Source organism: Salminus brasiliensis, chromosome 2 (genome assembly GCF_030463535.1).
Source record: "Salminus brasiliensis chromosome 2, fSalBra1.hap2, whole genome shotgun sequence".
Classification (NCBI taxonomy): Eukaryota; Metazoa; Chordata; class Actinopteri; order Characiformes; family Bryconidae; genus Salminus; species Salminus brasiliensis.
In genome coordinates this window covers 28,141,595-28,168,251 of record NC_132879.1, presented here as the reverse complement: position 1 = coordinate 28,168,251, position 26,657 = coordinate 28,141,595, and the positions used below count along the sequence as shown (strand labels likewise).

Sequence of the window (26,657 nt, the reverse complement as noted above, 5' to 3'; positions counted from 1 at the left end):
TGCTGCTGCGTAAAGCTGGGCTGACATGCTGTTGTATAGAGACACAGACAGGCAATATATCTGAAACACAGAAGCAGTTAGCAGAACCTGAAAGTCCTGTTGGGAGAAAAACTAAAGCCTAAGTACGTACTCTCCCAGTCTTTCAGAAAGCTAGAGTGAGAGAGTGAGCGAGAGAGAGAGAGAGAGAGCTAAGAAAGCAGGGCCTGATTAGACAGCTCAGATTCCAAACTGAAACAGCCTCTCTCTCACGCCTGCCAGAGAAAAATCTCACAAAGAGCGAGCGAAAGAATGAAAGAGCCTGAGAGAAAGTGAGAGAGTGAGAAAGAAAATGTGAAAGAGAGCACAAGGAAGAGAGACTCGAGTAAAAGAGAGACTCAGAGAAAAGGAGAAGCTGAGAGAGAGAAAGAGTGTTAATGAGAAAAAGAATGTGAGGGAGAGAGAGAATGTGAAAGACAAGAGATATTGAGAGATATTAAGAGAGAAAAGGATGTGAAAGAGAGGGAGAGAGAGAGAGAGAGAGAGAGAGAGAGAGAGAGAGAGGGATAAACATGCTATTACAGGGTGTCTTAAAAACAGTTGGCATGTTCTGGCATGAGTAAACGAGTAAAGATGTGGTTTGGGTGTAAAGTGGACTCAATCTACAGAGGAAAGGCAGCAGTGAGCTTCATGCTGTTTATGGGGGAATCCGTTAAGTGTTGATCATCACGGTCACTGTGAGCTATTCCCACCGCAGCAAGCGCTCCTCTCAGATGTCCCAGATTACTTCTTTAACTCTACTGCTACGATTATAGTTCAGGGTTGTATCACATGGAAAGTATACAGGCTCAAATTGCACTGTAAGTAAAGCGAGGGTAAAGAGTAGATAAGGGTTACAGATGGGGGATAGAGGTTACGGATAAGGCACCGAACGCAGATTAGTAGTGAACATATAGGAATTGTTACATATATTGACGCTGTCATGCAAAAACCTTGCATCTCCACTTCTACAGCTTTTCACTTTTCAATATGACAGGGAATTGAACCTTTCTACACTGACTTCCAGTGAAAACCTGTAAAGTTGCTGTTTTGGAGGTATAATGTTTTTGCATTACAGCAACGACATACTACATCGCACTAAACTTAGTGTGAAATTAGAAATTAGAAAAATTTGGAACAAATTAAGAGTCAGTTCTAAAGGGAAGCTCCTTCAAAGACACAACTAAGGCACAGAAAGGTGACTGGTTAGCTACAGGCACATCAACACAACAATGGCAATCCGCAGATGCACTGCAAGGCATTCGGAAAGTGCCTGCTTATGCAAGTTCAAGAGCTCTGAGCAATGCATGTCTGTTCAGGCTATTTAAATAGCAGGACCCCACTGAGAAAATGACAGCCTGCTTCATGTCCAGATTACTTTAACAGTCTTTCTTAATGCTGCTGTATTTGTGCTACTTCACTTTACTCCCGCTGGGATGACAGAGCTGGAACCTGCAGAACCTATTCCCATCATAATTTACAACAACAACAACAACAACAAAACTCAGCCCTGTTTCTCCAGCTGTCACTGAAGATATACCATACCGGGTGAGTTTTCTTCAAGAGCCCGGCTTCAAGATTATTATATAAGATCATCCAGATGGCGGGCCTGGATCAGGCCTTGGGATGGGGTTACAGAGACACTCAAACCACAAACTGCACCAGTTAATCCCAGCGTACACATGCTTGTTTAGGTGCATTTTATGAATAGGGATATGTCTAGCCTAATAAGTAATCCAGGAATAGGCTTGTTCCCAAAGTCTGATCATATTTCACCTGAGCTTCACATACAATTTTGAGAGATTTGGTACAACAGCCAGTTTCTAGAACTTTCATCAAACAAATAAACCCCTAAAACTGCCAGAATATTTCTCACACTCGAGTTTGTGATCTAATGACTTATTATTCAGTCACAACTATGAAACTAATATGGCAATTATGCAGTTATGAGGGTGAGGGACTGAGGTATGTCCCCACAGGGTTATAACAAGTTAATATCAGTTATTAGGCATGAATAACACTCATTTAGTGTCTGCAAGATATTTAGACTGACATTTCTGGAAAGATGACTCTTTTTAGCCCGTGCTACTGGGGCTTCAAACTGCCATGTGCATTGCCGAAACATACTCTACAGAAAAGATCCCAGACCTGTAAAACTGGATATTGCCAGGGACACGCTGTAAACTTGCTCTTAACCAGTGTTTCTCAACTCCAGACCCACCCGCGCTGCACAGTGTCCTGTACAGTCTGTTGTTCTTCTGCGTCCTAGTCATATCATAAGCTAATAATCAAGCTCCTCTCGAGCTGAATCAGCTGTTAGAGCAGGAAAAACAGAACAAAAGAAAAACATGTACAGGTCTCTCCCAATGACCCGCTTCACATTAACCAGACAAGTTCATTAGGATTTGCATTGTCTGCTTTTGTGGCTAATGATTTAAAGTAAACATAAACATAAACAGCTTGTAACTAAACAAGCAATATCAGCAAGAAATATATCTCAGATATAAGCTACCATATTTAGAGCAAGTAAGGTCATTTGACGTGACAGAGCCAGTGTATTGCTAGCTGTGAGATCTAATGCTCCATCTCAAGCTGTTCCACAATGACTGGTAGAATTGCTGGCTGATGCTGTCCTTGTTATTTTAGAAACTTTCGATTTCCAGTGTGATTAGTAGATAGAAACTGACCGTTAGCAATTGGTTTTCTTTTTGTTTCAAAGCATGAACTCTACCATTCCCACTGCCACATGCTGTTAATGTGAACAACTCTTCTTTAGGCTCTTCTGGCTCAGCGGTTAGAGCTCCAGGTTATCGATAACAGGGTTGTGGGTTCGATTCCCGGGCTCGGCAATCGAACCCAAGCTGCCACTGTTGGGCCCTTTACCCTCTCTGCTCCCCGGGCGCTGGAGTTGGCTGCCCACCGCTCTGGGTGTGTGTGTGCTCACTGCCCCTAGTTCACTAGTGTGTGTGTGTGTGTGTGTGTGTGTGTGTTCACTACCACAGATGGGTTAAATGCAGAGGACACATTTAGTGTACACTGTACAGTGACAAATACGTGCACCTTTACCTTTATTTCCAAAACACTACGCTAGGCTTCTTTTATTGCTCAGGATTAGGTCTAAGCAGTACGGTGCAAAAGCCAGTTCTTTAGGAAATAGGTGTGTTTTTACGTCTGTGCGATCAGACTGAATGCAAACAAACAGCAGCGCAGTTAAAAGTTGACAGAGGAAAAAGCTGACATGAGAAGAACACAGGTTTCTCCTTGACGTCCCTGAACATTGCACAGATTTATTCTGATTACGGATGCACTGTGATATTGAACTCTGAATTAGCACTGGCAAGGAATTGCTTCAAGAATGTTGATGATTCAATGTGACCTATAGCAGTTTTAATGAATATGATGTACACCAACAGTATCATATTTAACCAAATTGCAATATGATGTTTGATGTATTTTATGTAATGCCAATCCAGGGGGATGTAGTCACAATTTTGACATTTGTCTACCTATCTGAATCACCACATCTATCACATAAAGACTTTGCATCTGTAAAATAGTAACTTTACAGAAGAAAGACTTTTAATAAGACTTCGATGTAAAATAAGTCAATTTTGGATCATTATTTTTGGTCCATTCATTGTGAAAGTCTGACACAATGCAGAAAACAACAACCAGGGTCAAATGATGTCAAAATATGAAAAATAGAGATGGTCAAGGTTCTTGCATGACCACAACAGGAAACTTAAAACTGTTATTAAACAGCAATATGATATTAGGTATTTAGCCTAGATTTAAAGAGCAACTGAGCACTTACTGCTCAATTCAGCCACTTTTGGAAATCATTGTCTAAGTCTCGAAGATATTTGCACTGTACTGTATGAAAAACCCGAGGTCTATATTTCCACAGCATTAGTACATGGCTGCAGGCAGGGAGTCCAAGCAGATGTTCCTGTGCTAGAGTCGCTGAAGGCAGCAGAGACAGGAAGCCTGTGGCGTTATGTAATGTCATTTTAAGCTGCCTCAGGTGCAGGTTTATGGGACACTCCAAAAACGAAGGCTGCCTCCAAGAAGTGCACACTAGCCTAGTAAACACGATGTGTGCAACAGTGGCACTTCAGCACTGCAGCTCGAGCAGAAGATTAGGCATTAGAGAACGAAGGCAGCTAAACCCCCAAACAACGCCGAGAAACCTCAAGAGCAGAGCTGGTCGGAAGTCCTCAGGACAGATAAGAGTGCGGGTAGAAGCCCACGACTCCACAGCAGGTGCTGTGTGTGTTCACAACGACACCCCGAGTCTACAACTCAGACCACGAAACTGGCTCAGCAGAGCTGCCATATGGAGTCAGCGAGGTCACGGAGTACTCAGGCACACACAGGCCTGTTGTTGCTCGACTTGTGTGTGCAGTTGAGCCGGATTCCCAGGCTGTGAATGAGCTTTACCTTCGGCTTGCAGGAGCCGCTGCGGGGCGAGCATGTCGTGAGAACCGTCGCCGGCCTGAGGGGCTGCGGGCTTCAGGGCGAAAGGACGAGGGCACAACCACACAGCCGCCTTTCTTTCACGCGTCCTTATTTGTGTGGCGCAGCTCCGACCGCCGCTGTCAAACTCCCACTGCAGCCCAGCAGCAGCAGCAGCAGCAGCAGCGCCGCCCCCCCACGCCCGGAAACACGTCACCGCAATCATCACACACCCCCTGACACACCTATGGTCTGGGCGAATCGGAGCGCGTCGTGTTCCCCGGGCTCAGGACGCCCCCTAACACAGACATGGCGAGCTCATCCACTGCCTGGACGCGGGGGGATCAGCATGGCTGTGCTGTCCTGTCCTGTCCCTAACACCCTAACGATGTCAAACTCCGTTAGGCTAACACAGGCTAAGCTTTACAGGACGTCCTCGAGCTGTTTTGTTGTGTTTTCGGTTTGGTGGGTAATAAATGCAATCTGATTTCCTGATCAGCTCAAACACACTTACTTGTCCTCGAGTTTTTCAGAGAAGAGAGGAATCTAATGTCTCACTGCATTTTAACCATTAAAATGCTCTGCTGATTTTGATGTCAGTGCACTGCTCAGTACTGGCCTATAAGCCTAAGCCTTATCCAGTTAATAACCCCAGGACTTGTTTCTTTAAACTACTAGGAATTACAGTAGCGTAGAAGATTTTTCAAAGTGTTTTCACCCAGCCACTTCCTAGAAATACACAGCTCCACAGGAGCTGTGTATTTCTAGGAAGTGGCTGGGTGAAAACACTTTGAAAAATCTGCCATCCAAATATTACCTAGTAGTAGTGTTGATACTAAATTTACAGCCAGCCAGTGTGTGTATTTGCTGGTATCAGTAAATCATAAACTACCTTCTGAATATTCAGTAAATAAAAGATACTAGGAGATATCGACACAATGGTGGTGGCAGTGGTGTCGATAACAGGGTTGTGGGTTCGATTCCCCGGCTTGGCAAGCTGCCACTGTTGGGCCCTTGAGCAAGGCCCTTTAGCCTCTCTGCTCCCCGGGCGCTGGAGTTGGCTGCCCACCGCTCTGGGTGTGTGTGTGTGTGTGTGTACTCACTGCCCCTAGTTCACTAGTGTGTGTGTGTGAGTGTGTGTTCACTACCACAGATGGGTTAAATGCGGAGGACCCATTTCGCTGTACAGTGTACACTGACAAATACGTGCACCTTTACCTTTTTATCAATCACATCCCAACAGATATTTATTTACTCAAAGGAAAATTATTATCGTATCTAAAAATGGTATAATTTAGTCACGTAATGTCTCTGTGATACTATATATCGTGTGTGTGTGTGTGTGTGTGTAGCTACGTACATGCAGGCCACAGAGCCGACAGCCCCAGTCTCTGCTCTGTCTGGAGCGTAGCAATGTCGTCGCTGGGCTTCACTAAGGCCCTGTCCCAATTCTCACCCTACGCGCTAAGCCCGTCCTGTAAGTGCACTTTCTATGAAGTTGTTAAAGGACGGGTAAAAGGGGTGTGAGCATTTAAGGCGTTTGAGATATTAGAGCAGATTTGGGACACACACCACGTCTCTTCACCTGTATACGACACTGCTGTGCTGCTGCTAGAACGGATAAGTGGTCGGAGGCAGAGAATTATTTCGCTTCATGAAGCGTTAAGATCATTTTGTCCTAACTTCAGAATTTTAGATACAAGACCCAATAAACCATTTTCATCTCCAAAAAGAAAAAAACTAACAGACACTGAGGTTTATTTTTCTCCATCGATTGGTTTATGCAAGGGACGTCACTGGAGAGCAGTGGAACATGGGTAACTGCTTTCCCCAAAGTGTGACCTGATGCGGACTTACAAGGGTGGCCCATCAAGTGCCCATAAGGGGGCGCTCATGAGCACCCGGGACAGCCTACAGCCAGTTTGGTAATTTCCCTGCTCGAACAGATCTACTAAAGCTGTCGATTAACAGCCGAGTTAAATCAGGCGTGCAAAACCGGGAAGAAATTCGGCCCTCCAGGACCGAAATTACCCACCCCTGCCCTACAGCCCTCAAATTAGGGGTGCTTTAGGCGTTGTTTGATTTGTTCTAGACTCGTCGAGGGAACCAGAACAGGTAGCTAAGTGTCACGCAGTGCCTCTTGGGTAATGCAGTTTATCTAGCTTCATTATGAATCGCCTCTTATGCTGAGAGAGGGAGGGCACTAAAGAGAACCGCTGCTGTGTCGAATCCCGTCTCCCCGTCCGAATCAGTTCCCCCCTCGCTGTGCTCGCGCGTCACACAGCTGGATGAGCCCAACAGTTAACGCTCGCGATTCCCAGCTCAGTAAACACCCCGGATGTGTGGAGGAAGTGAAGACTTCTGACACAGGTGTCCTTAGTGGCCAGACCTGAGGATTAAAGTTGAGGACTAACAACTTTACAGGTCTTTATCTTTAGGCCTGAACACCATCTGAAGACGTCTGTGTGCGCCACCAGAAATCAACACAAACACTCTTCAGTTTGTGAAATGTACATTTAAGGCATTTAGCAGACGCTGTTATCCAGAGCGACCTACAAACGTGCTTGTTTGCTAGTTTGTATAGGCAAGGGGCCGAGAGATACCCCTAAGCTTAGATACTACAGTAGTATTAGACCCTATTTTTAAATTTGATTTACTTCAACTTATATTATTATACTTTATATTTTATAGAGTATATATATATATATATATATATATATATACTCTATATTTTGTATATATTTTTTATTATTAATTTCTTTTTTGTTATCTTTATCTATCGGTGAATGGAGGGACAGCAAAGTAAGAATTTCATTGTACAGCGTAACTGTCTGTTTCGGCTGTGCATATGACAATAAAACTCTTGAATCTTGAATCTATGGAGACCCTACACTGTGACCAAGTAAATATATATAGAGTCCTAAAAACGTCAGGTTCCCTGTTGTCAGATGCTGGATGTACTAAACAGGTTCTCTGCAGTTCTTTACGTTAAGCACAAGTTACTTTGTTGAAAGCTGATACATGGGTACTTCTGCTTTCTTCAGTCTTCAATTTCTTCTGCCTCAATCCAGTCATTATTTCACTAAAGTAACAGGATGTTTACTTCGGTTTACTTCAGTACTTCATGTTTAGGATTCTCTGCTCCCATGCATGCATCCAAAGGTGGCATGTAGCAGTAGCATCATAGCACACATTGTCTTGTGAATGGAGGCTGGCTATAACAGTAGCCAAGACCAAAAGCTGGAGCTAGCTGGAGCTGTGACAGTGGCATAGCGGTGGGTGGATTTTGAAGGCTCAAGCTGCTTTGTGGTGTGATAAGATTAAATATTTTGATTTCTTAGATTTATTTGATCAAGGAAGGCCTTGGCTGAGTTGCAGCAGGATTAACCACAGAGTTCGTAGCAGTGGTCACCAACTCTCCTCCTGGAGATCCACCTGCCTGCCAAGTTCAGCTCCTGCCTAAAGCTCTGAAATCTAAAACCCCTCATCCAGCGCTTAAGGGAAAACTGGAAACAGGTGTGGTGAAACTACATTTTTATTAAGCTGTAGCTGTTTAAGTGCTTTTCCTAGATATGGACCCATTAGTTTTTCTTCATTTGTTTGTTTGTTTGTTTGTTTTTTGTTTGGGCATATGATAAATACACTCATACATCATTAGGTCCAAAACATCTCTTGCTTCACCCAGCCTGCAAGTTTAAACTGAGCTCCAGCTGGTCAGTCAGACAGCACTGACTCAGAGCCATGAGGACAGGCTGGAGGGGCTGAATGACTGTGTAATATCTCATATCAGACGGTCAGAGGACACAGACAACATGCAGATAGACGGATCATGCACACACACACACACACAAACAGAGTCACAGGAAGAGTCTTGTATGTGTAAAATAATTGTTCTGTTGTTACAAAAAAGTAATAATTGCACTAATTGCAATAATTGCAGCACTAAATAGGTGAAGTAACCATGAATCATTAGTCTTAAATCCTTTAAAAGCAAGCTAATGTCTGTCCGCCACAACTTGTGCCAACAAGTGCCATCAAGTTAACCTCTAACAGTTATTAACTTTACGACTACGATGTCCTAGGGATGTTCCAATCCTGATCCAGCAGGCCGATATTGCAGACATCCCACCCTGCATAAACTCATTCCAGGGGGAGTTAGCACCAGGCAACAAGCCCTAACACACACTCACTCCTAAAAAGTGTGCCTTTTTAAAAGTGTTACCTGATGTACAGAATTCTGATGCGGGCATCAGGAAGAATTCCACAAGTTGCGGGAGAGGTGGGATGCCAGTGATTGGGGCATATAAAAACAAACAAACAAACAAACAAACAAATCTTCAAGCTTATTTAAGTAGCATTTAAAGCAGAACAAATGATATCAGTCCAGAGTGTGTACCACTATGCATATGTACATGTACACACACACACAGAGTAAGTAAAAGGATCTGGGAGCTGAATGATCAGGGAGGTCAGTCAGACTGTATGATAAGATATTAAGCATAAACTAACAGCACATCTTACATAAATGGTCTGGCTGGATCGGCTTCTTACCGTTCTTCCATTGAATTGGGGTAAAAAAAAAACAAAAAAAAAAAACTAGGGACATCACTTTACGATGAATTTTCAGTGGGATACAACTATATGTTATGCATAAAGTATAATAATGAGGAACTGAATGCATGATGAGTGTGGGACATTCACCAACAGATGTCGCTGTTCTGTGTGCTAAGACAAAAAGCCACGGTCCTCTTGCACCACAGCGCCTGAAGATAAATCACAGCAGATATTTTATTATAGCTCGTTTGTGCTTTTAGGTCCATGAAATAAAAGCAGCTGAAAGTCTGTGAATGCTCTGTTGAAAAGCACCTAACTGGAAAGAGTCCATGGACAATGAGTGGACAGATTTCTTTTTTTTATGTTCTGGGTGGAGTCTGAAGCTCCAGAGACTCCTGACCAGCTGCCTGGTTTCTGGCCCTTGCTCCTCTCACCACGTGGTGGGCTTAATCCCCTCGGCTCACTGCCGTTGCTGGAGCTGCTCCAGGGCTGAAGTGAAGCAGAGCCTCCACCATTTTCCCTAGGGATGCTGCATGAGGACATGAGGACACCAGGACTGTGTTACAACACACACCCAGAAATCTGCTTGTCTCCACCTCCTCCTCGCCCTTCTGCGTCTCCCCGGGGCTCCTCACTGTCAGCGGGAAATTCCAAGCTTACGTCTGGACGTTTTTGTGACCAAAAGTGTGAGGGTCTTATTGCACAAGGCCTTTGTGACAAAGAAAGACAGAAGCTCAGGTAGTGTACTGAATCTGACCACCTGTAGGCGTTCCTATTCTGTACTCTTTCCTTATTCTAAACAAAGGTTCTTAAGTGTTTCATGAATTGGATGTATGGTTCTACGAAAGACCTTTAATTGGTATAGACCATAACATTCTGTGGAGGTCGTAAAAGCAGCATTATGTGAGAATTGGTATTTCTTTCTCCTGGGCTCCCCCTACAGTCGAAGTGTAATTTGTGCTACGAGCCACCACTAAAGGACATGCTGTACACATGCATTTCTGGACACCCCAAGATAAACAGAACCGTCACTGAAAGTAAAAAGCATGTGGTAGATGGTAGTGGTGTCCTGTCTGCTTCACCAGAGTTACATAGCAGAGATGCTATTCTCGCTATTCCGTCAGTGGAGCATCACTGCTATTTTAAAATAAAATGCTACATAAAGTTGCTTTAAATGGCAGAAGGTTCTACTCATGGATGGTTAGAGAAGTGGGCTTAAGACTAGAAGGTCAACGGTTTGATCCCCTGGACCTGCATTGCTGAGGTGCCCATTGAACATGGCACCTAATCCTCAATTCCTCCCCTGGCATCAATGTGGCTGCCCACAGAGTATGTGTGTGTGTATGAGTGTTCACAGTCATGTACAGATTAAATGCAGAGGGTAAAATCAAGTGCAATGGCCATAAAGGATGATCTTAATCTGATCTAGTTCATTTCTTTACCCTTTTATACTGGTCAAGGTTGTGGAGGGTTCAGAGCCTACCTTAAATCATTGGGCACAAGGGAGGAGTACTCCCTTGACAGGGTGCCAGTCCATCGTAGGGTACTGGCGAGGGAGCTGTCAGAGGATGAGCTGGAGGAGGTCCAGACAGTAGAGCACAAAGTTGAAAGTTCAGAGTCACTAGGAGCAAGAACAATGCAATGACAGCTGTGCATTATAGATGAGAAACAAAAAGGTAAAAGAGCTTAGTTTGGAGGTTGCTCCAAACGAACAGATTTTTTTAAAAGCACACAAACCAGGGGATGGTGCTCACCTCTGAAGGAAGCCTTCATCTAACTGTCCCACCAGTGCCATCTGAATGTTCAGCCTCTAAAGTGACACAGCTCTCAGCTTTAATTCTACTGATTCCCACAACATACAGCGCATCTAAAAAAAATGAATGAATTTTAAACCTTAAATAGCCACCTTAAATAGTGCAGAGGTCACAGAAATCTCACACTCTGAGCAAACCATTACAGGTAGCCAGGGATTTCTTGCCAAAGGGTTAATTCTCAAGAAATGAACAGAAATTTGAACTTTTGAAGTCCACATCAAAATGAATTCCATTATATTACTTCTATATTTAAGCTCAAGCAAGACCAAATGTGCATTTCAATATGAATGTCCAACACAATACTTAAATTAAAATGAAATTAAAAAATTAAAATAAATTAATTAAAAGTCCTACATAATGTTGCTTTGAGGAATTAACAAGGTTCCCCATTAAATCGGAAGTGCTGCATCCCTATCATGAACCATTTCTGGACTTTTTATTTATTATTTTTTTTATTAATGTGGAGGCTAACCAACAATGTTTTGTAAAGGCAGTCGTGTTAGAGGGAGTATTTCCCACATGGCTGGGTTTGACTCGTTGACACTGAGCAGAATGACCTGGTTCTATTTTGGCTCTGGACTCTTATTTATTGTACCCAACAGTAGATGGCACCATTTCCTAGGTTTTTGAAGCAAAAAGCAGGAGGTCTCTGGGCTTTCTCTATGACGCCCTGAAGTTTCTTTCATCAGTGATCCTCTCATACTGATGTTTACCAACAACAAAACAACAAATAGGTTGTATTAACCAGCTATATTAAAATATCCAATTACAATAAGACTCTTTTTTTGTTTTCTACATAAGGATCCCTTTAGTGTATCAAGTAGACACATAGCATACACATGGGAGACCAGCATATACATAGTTTTATTATAATTATAAATTATAAATAATTATAAATTATGTAGAAATAAATTCACACACATTAGTGTGTATATTACTTGTATAGCAGTAACCCATACTTCTGGCTGTAGATATATGGAAGGAAGAGATAATCATGGCGAACATGATGGTAGAAAATTAATGATTAACTGTTGCTTGGGTGAGGTGAACACCAGTGTGCAGAGAAAGTGTTCTTCATCTGGATTACTCATTCTCCAGCAGGCCAGCCCAGCACCAGCAAAGAAGCTGCTCAAGTATCCGCTGCTTTGTATCTCAATGACTTTCCAGAGGGATGTTTTTGGAACAGATCTGCTCCAGAATTTTTTCTACTCTTCTACACTGAACACACTGACATTTTCACAGGATTTGAGTGTTTCATTACCACATTTCATTACAGTCTGCATTTGGAGCACACAGGTTCCAAGTCAAGTGGAAAGACGAAATACTATATCAGACCTCTGATTCTGGCCTTGAGCAATTTTGCAATTTTGTTAACCGTATGCAAACAGCTCATCGTCAGGGTTAAGGAGCTAGGCCACTTTCCAGAAGGCTAAAGTTTTGGTCCAAAGATCTGGTGGCAAACAAGTCAGCTGATGCTTTCCTGGACTGTGACTTTGTCCTTGAGCAAGACACTTTCCCCAGTCTACTGCATGTTCTATTTAGATAGGTGTGCATATTAATGGCATTCACTTTATGCAGGCAGTGTCTTGTGACCTTGGTAACAGCTCTGTAGATAACAATATAACGTCTCTCAGTCGCTCAAACCTCTCGAACTTCTACTTTTCTTTCTAACCTTTTGGACAAAAAGGCTTTCCTGCTGTAAAATGCATAATAATGGTACATGCACAACATGGAATATGTTTCAGTATGTACTTTTACTCTTGACTACTGCGAACCGATGCTACGCTTAACTGTGTTGCTGTTTGGTCCCAAAGGCTGTGTGTATATGGAACAAAATGGTCTAATGGCTTTTGTTAATGTATTATTTAAAACATGTCGTCCTCACTCCCTCTAGGTTGTCTGGTGGCTAGCACATTAATTGATCAATACTATAGAGCTAAGTGAAATAAGAGTCAACAAGAGGCCCTTTATTGACACTGTTTTATTGTTGGCTTGCCATTCGAACAGAGCAGATTTTCAGAGCAGAACAAGTGATGAGAACATCTTCTGAGAACACCCATGTCACTGCCTTTTTATTTTTACTGTGCCTTATCTTATTTCGGTAATCCTTTAACATGAATACCATGAAGCAAAGTAAAAGACAGAGGATAGCTATAACACAATCTCAGGAGGGAGGAAGGAGAGTCACACAAAAGAAACATGGGAAGACAAAAATCACCAACGCTAACTGATGCCAGATGTTGCCTAGCAGAAAAAAGCTCTAATGTCAGCTATGTTGAAATTGCTCATTTTGCTGTGTAACTATGCCCAGTTTTGGAGAAGCACAGTGCCACCTCAAACAGAATGACATTAAGTGCACAACCAAAAATACCTGGGATTTAAACCAATGACCTTCTGGCTGCTAACTCATCTTTCCTAAACTCAGGCTACCAGCCACTTACCAGGGTTTCTGAAGTCAGCACACAGCCAGGAGCTTGTTTTCAGATATACATTTAGAATATAAACACCAATGTATCCAGATATACTACAAAGTCCTTCAAATACCTTGGTGGAAAAGATGAAGGGTGAGTACCACCCCCTGCTGGCGATTAGGTGTTGTATCGCTGCCCTCCAGGGAAGGCAGTAGGTTGTATAGTTATCTCCTGATGGGGCAAAATAACTACCCTGAAACCACACAACCTACTACCTCACCCTGTACGAACATCAGGAACTGCCCAATAGGGTGAACAGGAGGAAGGCTGGCCACGTGGATAGACTTGTCTTCACATAGTAGAAGCTTCTTAACTTTCTCATAGTTCTTCTACAAACACTCAGGTAAATGTTTACACACGTGAAGCACCATGACATTTATTACAGTTTGTACAGTATTTATAAGTTATGTCAAAAAATATCACTAGACTATCCATGCATATCTGCAAAGCAAAATATGTAGGTAGTGTAATTGTTTGACTCTCATTACAGAAACTGAAGGAATCATTCAACTTAACACAAGCAGGCAAAGTGGGTTTGCAGAATACCCATTCACTCTACTATCCACTCACTTCCTGTAACTACTGCAACAGCTGTTAAATGTACATCTGTGATAATGAGCTGCTAAAAGGTGCTTTCAGGTTTTCCTGAGAATTTTGAAAGCATCACATTGAAGAGTACAATAAGCCAGCATTGCAGTGTGCAGCCTCAGCCTCAGGGTAAAGAGAGACATAAAGACACTTCATAAATGCTTTTCATGAATTCAAGCAACTCATACATATACTCATACATACTGCAAGATAATTAGGCTGCATGAAAGACAGTCAGTCCAACCCCGCCTTGCTTCAGTGGCCTCTGATCTTCTCTCTCTGATACTCGTTGTGCATGACGATGATATTATTGCCACTTCAGGAAAGACAGTAAGTTGTATAGTTATCTGACAGGAAGGGTATGACCCTAAAACTATACAACCTACTACCTCACCCCAAAGGACAGCGTGATGCACTGCAAATCGGCTGCTGGTCTGGCTGGAAACAGGGCTTCATATGTTCTCAGTCACAAGAAGAGCAAGAACAAAAACAGCAGCATTTGTATGGAATGTACTGTTTAAGTGTAAACAATATGCCTTTTTTTCTCTCTGCATAGCCCGGCTAAGGAAGCTGGGGTCAGAGCACAGGGTCAGCCGTGCTACAGCACACCTGGAGCCCACCTGAGCCCAACTGTGGCAGCTTAGTGGAGCTGGGTATCAAACACTCAACCTTGTGATAAATAACCAGCACTCTAACCCACTGAGCCACCACAGCCCCCAATAATAGCACTTAGAATTGTGAACAGATACATATCTCTAACCAGAATTTGACTTACCTACAGTACCGTACCTGAAATGCAGGGAATATTGAAACTAATCATTCCTCATGTTGGACTGCACTTGTCATTAAATTCATCTTCTAGTCTCCACCTGCAGTATGTGAAAACAGAAAACATTATTTTTTTAATTATTTGTTTTATTATTATATTGTTTTATTAAATGTTAAACAACAAACCTAACACTGGAGAGAAAAAATATATATTAAAAATAAAATGTGACCAAAAATACCACCCTAAATAGATCTTTTAAAGAACATTTGTCATTTTTTTTTCTTACAAGATGTTTGAGTGGAAAAACCAATAAACTGGAAGAATATTTAGACCTTCAAAATGTTCCTCACACACACACACACACACACATTACAAACATGGTTCCTTGCAGAACCAAACATGGTTCTTCTAAAGGCACTGCTCAAAGGAGCCATTTGTAGCACCTTTATTTTCAGTGTAAGCATAAGTCTTATTTTATTTTTACGAAACACTAAAGACGCAAACCCAGAACGACAGTATGCTGTAAAGTTGGGAAATGCTCCTTGGAAGGAAAAGATGGAAGAATCTCAGCTGTTGCTATGCAACATATCTGTGAAGCTGCTTGTTCAGGTGACAAACCAAGCATTTGCTTTTGGATTAAAAACATGCAGCTGAACGCATGCATTTAACACAAATATATAATTTGATGCACCTCCAAAATGTGAAATATAGACTGCAATTATTGTGATTTGTATCAAACATGAAAATGAAACATGAATAATACTGTTACTGTTATGGTAATCATGTCTCTAGTACAGTTATCCACTCCATAAATTATGCCAGAATCAAATGCAGTTTCACAGAGGACCACAGTGATTTGTTTTCTCTGAAAATATTTATTATTCCTTATTATTCTTCTTACAATACAATATAGATTAAGATGTTCTAATGCTATAAAGCCATTTACAATCAGTCAATAACACAAAATAAAATAAGTCAATAAAATACTGTATTTATTGTTGCATCACTCCTGTGAGATCAGTCTTTGTGGTACACACTTTACTGATCTGTCTAAATACTGGCCACGTTGGCTGTTGTTTCACTTGTAAATGATTTAGCAGACAGTGGAACAGTTGATTTAAAGTGTTCTGAGATCTTCTTAGATCTATTTCCAGACTCATCTGCACCTACAACCTTCTTTCTGAGGGCCTCAGAGAGTGGGCCTCTTTGCATCTCACCTTGGTGACACCACTCACTTCAACAATCAAGAGCAAACCAAACTGAATGTCTAGGGTTTAAATGAGACAGGCTCCTCCAAAATCCTCTAGCCATGTCTTCATCATCTGCTTTAATCTAATGAACTGGATTGCATTTCTATAGATTCTATTTTACAGCTTATTAAGACATTTCTTCAGTTTTATTGGTATACATCAATATATAGCCTATATACATCAATTAGCACACAGACAACGCAAAGGCTCAGAGCACAAAGTCAGCAGTTGTAATGATGTATTTCACAGCTGTCATTAAAATCTCGTAAATTGTTTTACGGTTTCACACATTTGCAGAATTGCAGCTTCTCTTTACATTGTGTGTTCATTTCATGGACCAATAGAAATGGCCTTAAACACATATTAGTGCCAGTTAATGAGTCACACATATAATGTGAGCGTATGTAAAGCCTTACTTCTCATAATTAGACACTGTTTAGTACAGTATGTTGCACTCCTAAAATAAGATACCCCCTTTAAGGTTCCTCCCTTGACCATGTTATGACTGTCCACTGAAGGGCCCTGGGTGCAAACGAAGAAATCCAGACGGCAGTGTGAAAAGGCTAAATACGGAGCCCGAGGGTGCTGTGGCCCCAGGTTAACGGGCACTGGCCTGAAACAACTATTTATACATGGCGGAGGCTCCTGTTACACATGTGTAGTGCTGGCTGGAGTGAGAAGCCGGGGGGTGGGAGGGGGGGAGTGTTGTTCTGAGACAGACACCGTGACCTCCCCATCACCTCTGCAGCTGATACAGGAATTAAGAGTGAGGGTGAGCACAGCTAACGCTGCGAATGGAGCTAACGCATATGTACAGTAATGCACGTGCTCAGGCACGCAAGCAAGCACGGAATCGAACATGAAGGCACGAGAATGAGAAAACACATGGACAGTCTCAAAATAGATGTACAGTAGATTTAGGTTTATAATTTTCAGCAACATTAACATAATAGCTCACATATGCTAAATGGGATATTATGGATGTATGGTGACAACAATCCACTCTCCAGTCAGCAGGTAAATAAATGTAATTCCATGCTGCCCTGCTTCATAAAGGTAGCGACCTTCTCAGAGGCCACGGTCTGGAAAACTACACTCACATGACTACTAACACAGTGTCATAAGGCTGTAAGTACCTTAGTGAAGGTTAAAGTAACAGTAGCAGGAAATTACCTGCTTGGATTAAACCCATGACCTCCTGATTCATTGCCAGGCTGACTGACCACTGGGCTAACACCACTAACTGTGCAACCAGTAGTACCCTCTGCTATAAACAATTTGGATTCTTTTTTAAAATACACTGACCACAATGGATCTTTCAGTGTGTTCCTAAAATCAGAGAGAGGTAGACATTTACAGTAGCTTGGTTCTTGTGCTCAAATTAGTAACAACCAACCGGATGGAATTTCATATGTTTAAAATAATCGAAAACCTCTCCACAATTAAACCACAGAGGCAGAGACCATGACCAAAATTTAACATTAATACTAAAATTGAGTGGGAAAATAAAGTAACCGTAACTGTAACAGAGATCAGAACTTCACACATTTTGTAATGCCCCAAAGGTTGACACAAGAGAGGGTCTGCTAGGGGGTACTTCAGTGGGCAGGCTTTGAATCTGACTGCAGACTTCAAAAGAACTGAGGAATGCATAGCAGCCAGCCATCAATGAGCTCTGGATGAGTCTGTCCTCAATCCAGTCGCATTACGATGCCCATGTAGTATTCGATCGCAGAAAGCAGAACCACGGCTTGTCACCAAACGGTTCCATTACATGTTAAAGTGCACAATATGACATGCCCTCAAAGCAGTGTATATAATTTATCATGAAGTACAAGACAATACAAAGTAGGGGCTTAGTGCCAGACTAGATTTGATAATGATCACCATGATGTGTCATGAGTTAGCATTCATTGTTCCCCAAAGCTGAAATTTCCTGGGCTAGATCAGAACATCTAAAGCTGTTTTCTACGTGCAGTGGCCAAATTCAGCCAGTTATTGACAGAGTTTCCGCAGTCTCTGATTGGTGACACAATATGAGAACGCACCTCAGTGACAAGCCAAAATAAAGTTATCGGGCATTACTTACACTGATCGCTCCTGACTCATTCTCCTGTATTCATTCAGGGGACCAGCTGCATCCTGTTTTCTATTCAGAACGCTTGCATTTGCCAAAAGCACCTGAGGACCGAACTCTGATTCCCAACGTTCAGCACTGATTGTGCTGCACTCCCAGTCAGTGAAGAGATTCGACTTTCACTCACGTGTCTGGCTAGGTCAGACACCTGAACACAGACTAATTCTCATTTTGTGAGCCCTTTTTAGTTCATTGGTCTAATTAGCCAAGTGTATGAACTGCAGGACCTGCCCTATTTTAAGTGGACCTGGGAAGTGATCAGTGCTGAAGCAGCAGAGGGCAAGCGGCGGGTGATGGAGAGTTACCCAGCTAGCTGACAGAGACGGCCTGTCAGGGCTGACGCATTCTCGAACCCTGTGCCCTGACTGTGCAACCCCCCCACCATTGGGAGACAGAAATGCATCTGTTGCTAGGCTATTAATAGAGTTCCATTCGCATACTTCGACCCTGTTCAAAGCTCCACAGCAGACCCAGAGGATCCCTAACCTTAAGCAGTGCATTAGCAACTGAGACTATTATAGCTAAACAGCCCTAATCCCTTCCAGCAAGCAAATAAGCAACCCAACAAAGAGGTGCCTTGTTTAGGATGATAATAATTTAAAAAGAACATTTTCTGCTTCTTCCAAGATTGCAGCAGAACGTGAAACCTGCCTCTCCTTTAAGCTTTGCTTGAGCAGTTTTCCCTTACATATGCGGATGCATCACATTGTGATATCTCATGCCATGCAGTGATGCCATCTGCTCCTTGGAACTCTAACCAGGCGGAGGCTCGTGGGAGAGGGACTCAACACCGCTCACTCTGATAGATGCATGCTCTAGAGGCCCTGTGTGCTCGCCGCAGTCGTATACGAGGTGGTGTGGAAATATGTGTGTAGTGGGCACAGTTACGCAATGTGGTTCCTAATTCATGTTCATAAACACAATATGGATGGTGTTGTGTGCCAAGCTGGAGCCGGATGCAGCCTAAAGAAAAGGACACGAGGAATGAACTTGGAGTTCACTGCAAGAATAACACTTTTCCAGACTGGCATTCCTTGCTTACTGTATGTGAGCGAACCTGTTTGGATTTGTATGGTCCTGCATCGGATTAAAAAAAAAAAAAAAAAAAAGCTTCCACTACATTTTTTCATAGGCGAAGCTTTGATAAATGATAATAACATCATGTTGTTGTCCTAACGAAGCCATGTATCTCAAAAATAGTAACCTTATAGGACAAGACAACAAGATGTTAATTTAACAAGATTTAACACATGATCCCGGACTACTGCTGTTGATCCATTCATCCTAGAATGTTCACACAATGTGACCCGGAGCTGCTGTGACATAACAACATGAGTGTTATGTGTTATTGTAAAGAATTACATCACTTTATATAGCAACATGTTTTGGAGTATATCGTGAGTATCATCAGTACTTCCACCAACCTAAAATCACTGTCTGACTGGTCCTTTTTAGCTGATTTTCAATGCGTTCAAACTAAATATCAATATATTGTGCATCAAGAAAACATCTTCAAGTATTGTAATACGTGATTTTTGCAATACTGCCTTCTCTTAGTTCCAACAATGAAGAAAATAAAACAACAATAAATGTTAGTTAAACAATTTAAAGCCCTCAATGAACAGATTTCCAGGGAACTTGTCTTGCTAAATACGTTATTAGCAAGCTCTGCTAGAGTCTCTGGTAGTATGACCAGACAGTAGAACTGTCTCTAGGATGTTTCCACCATCTGGCTGAGTAACCAAATGCCAGGCATGTGCAGAATTCCAGAGGAGCTAGCATACAGCATCAGCGGGGTAGTGAAGCCACAGTGCTAGCCACTTATGCACTGTAAGCAGGTTGTATTCCTAGCCAAATGGCTGGGGGGGGGGGGGGACCCCGGGTGGGGTAGGAGGGGGATCAGAACTACTGCGGGACCTTGCCAGTATTTTTTTTTTTTCAGAAATGGAAAACAACGATTTATGGCATTAGCCCAAGGTCAGAGCTTTGAGAAGTGGAGCTGGGAAAGGTCCAGGGCACTGCAAAGCTACTTGTTTATATGCAGTCGGTCGGCAACAATTAAGCCGTTTTAATAAGAAAAGAAGAATTCTGCACTTCACTCCTTTATCTATCAATCGATCTATCTACTTAACGTTCTATCCAGGCATATCCATGAGCCTGCTGGTGTTCATTCCCACCCATCCTTCATCGCCTCTCTTCCATACTTGACCACTCCGTGTTCACCTGGCAACTCTGGCTAATGCACAAAATGGGTGCAGAGAGTCTCCAGGCAGAAAGAAGGTCGGCCATTTTGTCGATGCTTTAGGCACAGAAATGGATGAGAGAGGGAAGGGAATGAGGGTTTGACTCTGGAGGAGTCCAAGTCTGTTTATATTCGAACAATCACAAGCATCTGATGTTGTCTTAAAGCCAGGCAACATGTACTGAGGCCAAGGCTTAATCGAGAAATTCAACTGAATGTGTACAATGACGAAAAACAATGCCTTTAATGATTCGACAAACAAACTATTACTGTACCACACCAAACGTGTGCGTGTATGAGTGGGTATGGAGTGTGTGGGTGAATGCATTGGCTGAAAGAACACACTGGCAGTTCATCATCATGACTAAATCTGCCATAATGTGCCCACACTGGTTACTCCAGAGTAGTGAAGGGCTCTTCTTCATGACTAAACGCATGACTAATTACTCGTCCCTATTTAGTCCTGTTATTGAAGAGAAGGAACAGTAAGTGTTTCATGCTTGTGTAAGGGAGGCCAGTCTGAAAATGAATTTTGACATTTAGGAAAATACCCATGCCCAAGCACACAAGTTTGAATCACTTATGCTTAAAATACACCCTGTGAAGCCACACTATAAGAATGTATTTATGCATCTATGCATTTATTTATTCAATCTCACTAACATATTGGTCGGTTAGTTTCCTGAAAATGCATTTATGTATATGAAACTAGAGTGAAATTCTGCTTTTAAGGGGCTTTCATCTGCATATTCTTTAGTATCAACAGGTTTAGGGCCAACAAAACACTCACTGAAGGATTTCCTCTCTGCATACAAATAAGAGTATGCTGAAAATGCGGAATGAAAATGAAAATGTGGAATATATTAACAACCATTGACAATCGATTCTATGGATTTTAACAAATGTTTTTTGGATTAACCATAATAAAGCACAAATTACTACATGGAAGAGATATTTTGGGGTTCTACAGCTTTAGGTAAGTGGCACAAACTTGACACTAAATGGTTCTTTACTATCTACTTTTAAATAGGACGTTTTAATGCTATATCATCTACAAATAATAATTATGCACATTGAAATGGTCAAAATGGTCTCACACATTTGAACAAACGCTCTGGTTTGTTGCAACAGAATTCGACCCTGTGCTTATTGAACTCTGCTAGAGCTCTCCACTGATTTCAGGATTAAAAAAGAACTTAGAGAACCCCAAAAATATATTATAGCAGGAAGAATACAATCAGCAGCTCTTCAACGTCCCCTCTAAAGCACCATATAGAGGTGCTGGACACGTGGCAAACGATTAGATCCATTACCACCGCAAGTTTACATACATTTAGAAAATTCTGTTCCTAAAAACTTTGATTTGAAGAGTGCATGTCTTAATACCAGATCACATGTCAGTTTCTATCTTTCTATTTAATATTGAGTATCAGTGTTGAACCAGCAAATAGATTTAAAAATTATTAAAATATGTTTTTGTTATATTTCTGCTAAATGTGATATTTAACTGCATGTGTAGCTCACACATCCTTACTGGTACACAAATAACACTCTCCACAAGTCCAACCGTCGCAAGCGCTACAAAAACCTGTCTGAATTTGGTAGCTTCCCTGTGGATCTGAACATGAGAATGTGGTTGGTGGCAAAAAAAGGATAAGAAATCCCACCTCTTTATTTCCTTCTGGTTATTTCATTTGCTACAAGCAAGTGACTGACAGTCTTTGAAACATTCTCCCCCTTTAGTAACAGGGGAGCTGTAGCTTGCCTGTAAGAGGCTGATTCCCTGGGTACGTTAAGTAATACTGTTTTACACAGTATAAAATAAGAAAAATATTCAGAAAATGTGAAAGTAACATCTAAATTCAAATATGACTAAAAAAGTTATTTGATGTATGATGTTTGTGCAAAGACATATAAAGATAAAAAGAGAAAATGCAAAAACAAAAAAGGCCACCATGACCTTAAACTTGAACTTGAGTTTGAGAAACATGATAATGAGGGATCCAAATATTTCCATACCAAATCTGAAATACAGACATAGGAAGCTCCAATCGATTATGTCTAATCAACAGGAGCCATAAAAAAGATATCACACTTGTTTTAAAAAGAATATTCTAGACGAGGAAAAGTTTTACATGGAAAATAAACAAACTGAACAAGGATTTCTCCATTTTTAAGCGTTAGTGTTAGATTTTTTTTTTTAAATCAAAAGGATAATGATCACAGTGCTTTTGTCTCTCACCTGTGCTTTCTCAGGGGAAGGTCATGTGTGTCCTCACAGTGCTGTTAACTCCAGCAGTGAGTGTGTTCAGAAGAGCTGTAAGCTTCAGTCCCTCCTAAAAACAACAGAGAAAACATTGCTTTTATTCCTGGCTATCAATTGAAATGGTTCCGTCTGTATTATATGAAATTATATGCATTTCATTTAATTGTCTTAATTATTATTATTTTGAAAAAGAAAATGACTGTAAAGAGTTGTTTGATAACATTATACAAAAATTGTTTCTACTATTTTATATATGGAGTGAACAGTATATACTGCTTATATCTGCATCTTGTTTTACCATATATACACATACATTCATCAATACATCAATTCATAAATTACCTACAAATCACTAATCATACAAAATCCAACAATTTGCATTATTTGCATAAAATCCAACAATCATATATTATAAATTCTAACAAAATAAGTTTTTAAGCTTTTTAATTTCTGGTGAAATTATCTGGTCTAGTGAGAGTGTATTAATGTAATTAAATAAGGCTCAAATCTATTGAGTGAGAATTACTGAACATATCTATTGACCAATCGCAGTCACAAAAGTGGATTTTATACTGACAAACTTTCAAACTATTACATTGGTCATGTTATATTTTCACAAAGTAAACTGATCTGACTCGCGATCAAACTAAAACATTCTGATTAGAAGTTTCCAGGGTTCAAAAAGTATAATCTCAATTTATAATGAATTTCAAACTATACACCCATGTCCTCTCTCTCTCTCACACACACACACACGCACACACACACAATAAAGGTTGTATTATTCCAATAAATATCTAAATAAATGTAAGGCCTGGCTCCGTTCGTTTGTATAGAAACCGATCTAAAATCACCACAATGGTCACTTTATTGATTTCTAGGCAATTTCTTTCCTTACATTACATTGTTAATATAATACTGGGGTGTGTGAGTGTGTGTGAGTGAGAGAAAGAAAAACAGAGCGAGAGAGAGAGAGAAAATGGAAGTAAAATAAATGCAATAGTGTAACATTTTTTTCTGTCTAATGCGTAATAATAAAGTCACTCACACTTTCAAATCATGGACTTTTTATCTACAATAAATATGACCAGAACTAAGTGACCTCACATTTCTCCTGTTCTAAACAGTAAGATTCTGCACTGCAACATAAACACACCTAAAACGTCAAACACAATCACACAGTTCAAGCACAGTCCTGTAATGAAATTTATTTGCGCATTGCTATTGTTAAAAAATAATAAAAATAATAAAATCCTCTCTTATTCTATCTCTCCCACAACACGCACACACACACACACACACACACACATATATATAAATAATCATTGTCACACAGAAACCTTGTGTCTCCAAAACTGTAACTTTACAGAAGAAAAAATACAAAAGTCTTAACTTTCAATAGATGCCAGAACAACTGCCAGATTCACACCCGCAAAAATGGAGATACAAGGTTTGTGTCTAAATACAAGTGTATGTATGAGTGCATGTGTGTCAGTGAGTTTAACATTGAGGCTGTGAAATGTAAAGTGAACTTGAACTTGAATCTTGCTTTTGTAAAACGAATAAAGGAGCTAGTTTTGTCCGACTGTTCAGGAGACCACGTTGCTGTAATCTGTGTGCTCATTTGTGTTTCTTTGGCTGAGTGAGCTTAGTGAGCTTAGTGTTTACATAAGAGAACATGTAATATTAAATAACACTTTGTTCAAATGACGGCACGCATCAGCGCCAGGCGTTTCATTAAGAATTTGTAACTTCCTTTAAACTTTTTGGTGTCTCTCCCTCTGTGCTTTTTTCTGATACATACATACATACACAGACACACACACACACACACACACACACACACACACACTTACCCACTGAGATAAGCAGCTGAGAAAAAATATAGAAATATTGGAAAGAGAAATAGGTAGAAGTCATATTTCAGCTTTCATGATAATACCAAAAAGTGAGGTGCAGCAAAGCAGTGGCAAGTGCACGTAAAGAAATGCTTGGACACACACACACACACACACACACTCTCTCTCCCTCTATCTGAGTGTACAGCTATAAACCAAGGTGTTAAAAGAATGAATAAAAAAAAGAAGAAGATCATATATAAACTGTATAGACAGAAGATGCTCTTCTCATGGAGGGCTCACTTTACCTTATACAGGTGTGTGAAAACCCAGCAGCCTGGCATTTAAGGAAGAAATCATTCCAAATGTCTTAAAAATATCAAATAAATAAATCTTTAAAAAAATATATATATTATAATGTATTATAACTGAAATATGCAGATACGTGTGGCAAACACTGTAAACACACTGCACCACAGGCCAATCCTCGGTTCTGCTGAAGAATGAAAATATTTCTGTGTAGCAGAATCCATTTGAAATGAATTACGCCGCCATTTTGAAAACAATATTTGCTGGAAGAAATTGTAGTGGTGTGCTGTTTGAATTTTCAAAAGACCTGCTCACCCACATCTGACTATTTTGGCGCATTTTTGTGAATAGGGGCCTTCATAGACCATAAAAGACAGCAATTTTTCCTAAATGTGTTAACTAAAAACTCTCGCTAATGGTTGGCGAAATGGCAAACAACTGACAAACAGAACGCGAAATGGCATCACAGGCTAAATTATTAGTCCTACGAAGTATGATATATTGTCACGGTGGTTACACTTCCAAATTTTTAAACACTGGAGCTCTGGTGGTTTTTGAAGACATACTTGATACGTTAGAATGCACAGCAGGACTGAGATAACTGTGAGAAAAGGCCTAATCTAGATACATGCATATTTGTATGCACAATATGTGTTGCGAAAGAAAACATGGCCGTGTTGGAAATCTCGGATAAGACATGCGCAAGAGAGCAATCCTGAAAATGTCGTAACTCTGAAAAGGCGGTACAGACATGCAAAAAGATTCACGCTCACGCTCACACACACACACACACACACACACACATACGCACAAACTCACACACACGCACGCACAAACTCACCCACAAAGAAACAAATCTGAACATAACTTACACTAATCTAACACTGGAGGCTGTAAAAGCAAGCGCTGTCGCGTTGGGATTTTCGGCAGGCCTCTCTGCTTTTCGCCCAGCCGTTTTCTGCCACCCGGTCTTCGATGTGGAGGCCCAGAGATGATGGAGAACATCCAGAGCAGAGAGGGGGGCTCAGGCAGAGTCTTCCCGCTCCCTTCTCTCTCCGCAGCAGCCCGGAGCTCCAGGCTATCCCCCTGCTCCATGCCGAGCCTGGGCCCAGACCTGCAGGCTCGGCTGGCTGGGTTAAAGCGGCTGGCTGGGCCTCAGCAACAATAGGAGGCCACGAGGGTGTCTGGGAGGCGTGTGTGAAGCCCGTCTGTGGAGCGCAGCCTCGTCCCAATGAATGGAGCATGTTAGAAAACACACAATTAGCATGTCTGCTGCATGCAAATCAGCATGCAGCTCCTGCCTTCGCTTTGGCTGGGCCTGAGGAACATTTAACAGGCTGGAAAAGGCACCCCCCTCTCCTTCTTCTTCTTCTCCTCCTCCTCCTTCCGTTTTCCTTCTTTCCTTCTCCCCCCCCCCCCTCTTGCGTCTCTCAGTCATGCCTTTTCTCCCTTGTCCGTCTTCTTTTCTCTTCTGCTAGGTTCTGAACCATCAGCAAGACCCAACTTGGAAAAGCGTGGTTTTGTAAAGCGCGTCCCAGGTCGCGGTGGTGGCGGCGTTGGCGTTGGTGGTGGCTGGGTTTCTGCTCAAGTTCTTGGAGCAAGTGTGCAAGCGAAGACCAAAGAATCTGCCACACGGAAGGGGAACCACGCTCCCCTCCTTTCGCTTGCCCCCCTCTCGCGCGCCTGTGTAACATTTTCACAGTGCAAATCTGTGCACCACTTTCCGTCCCGTGGCCCACATTTTTTTGCAGCCTTTTGTGAGCAATTGGCACCTGTCCCAGACAGAGCTGCTGCACGCTACTAGCCCTGACGGAACTGAGAAAGAGAGCAAGAAAGGGAGTAAGAGAGAGAGAAAGAAAGAGAGAGAGAGAGAAAATGAAAGAGAGGGTAGGAGGGCAGCAGGGGGGGCAGTACTTCCAAAAATGTGTACCTGGCACTATTTGGAAGGC

At 41.7% G+C, this 26,657-nt stretch overlaps 1 protein-coding gene and 2 long non-coding RNA genes across 5 annotated transcripts in view; all 3 read right to left on the bottom strand.

Annotated features, from left to right (window-relative positions):
• Positions 1-4,639, bottom strand: part of pparab (peroxisome proliferator-activated receptor alpha b) — a 29,392-nt gene extending 24,753 nt beyond the window's left edge. For 2 of the 3 annotated variants that reach the window (XR_011978958.1, XM_072672256.1), the window contains exon 1: positions 4,456-4,639. The gene's annotated coding sequence lies outside the window, so the exon portion shown is untranslated. The remainder of the gene's footprint in view (positions 1-4,455) is intronic. The other variant, XM_072672255.1, reaches the window with a different exon arrangement.
• Positions 4,640-8,051: 3,412 nt separating this feature from the next.
• LOC140549028 (uncharacterized) lies at positions 8,052-10,605 on the bottom strand. The gene is made up of 3 exons (XR_011978957.1): positions 10,508-10,605; positions 9,342-9,733; positions 8,052-9,233 (listed from the first exon to the last, which is right to left on the bottom strand). It is a non-coding gene; the product is annotated as an uncharacterized lncRNA (long non-coding RNA).
• A 3,969-nt stretch (positions 10,606-14,574) lies between these two features.
• On the bottom strand, positions 14,575-25,780 carry LOC140549027 (uncharacterized). Its single transcript, XR_011978956.1, has 3 exons — positions 25,581-25,780; positions 22,538-22,631; positions 14,575-14,766 (listed from the first exon to the last, which is right to left on the bottom strand). It is a non-coding gene; the product is annotated as an uncharacterized lncRNA (long non-coding RNA).
• Between the last annotated feature and the right edge of the window lie 877 nt (positions 25,781-26,657).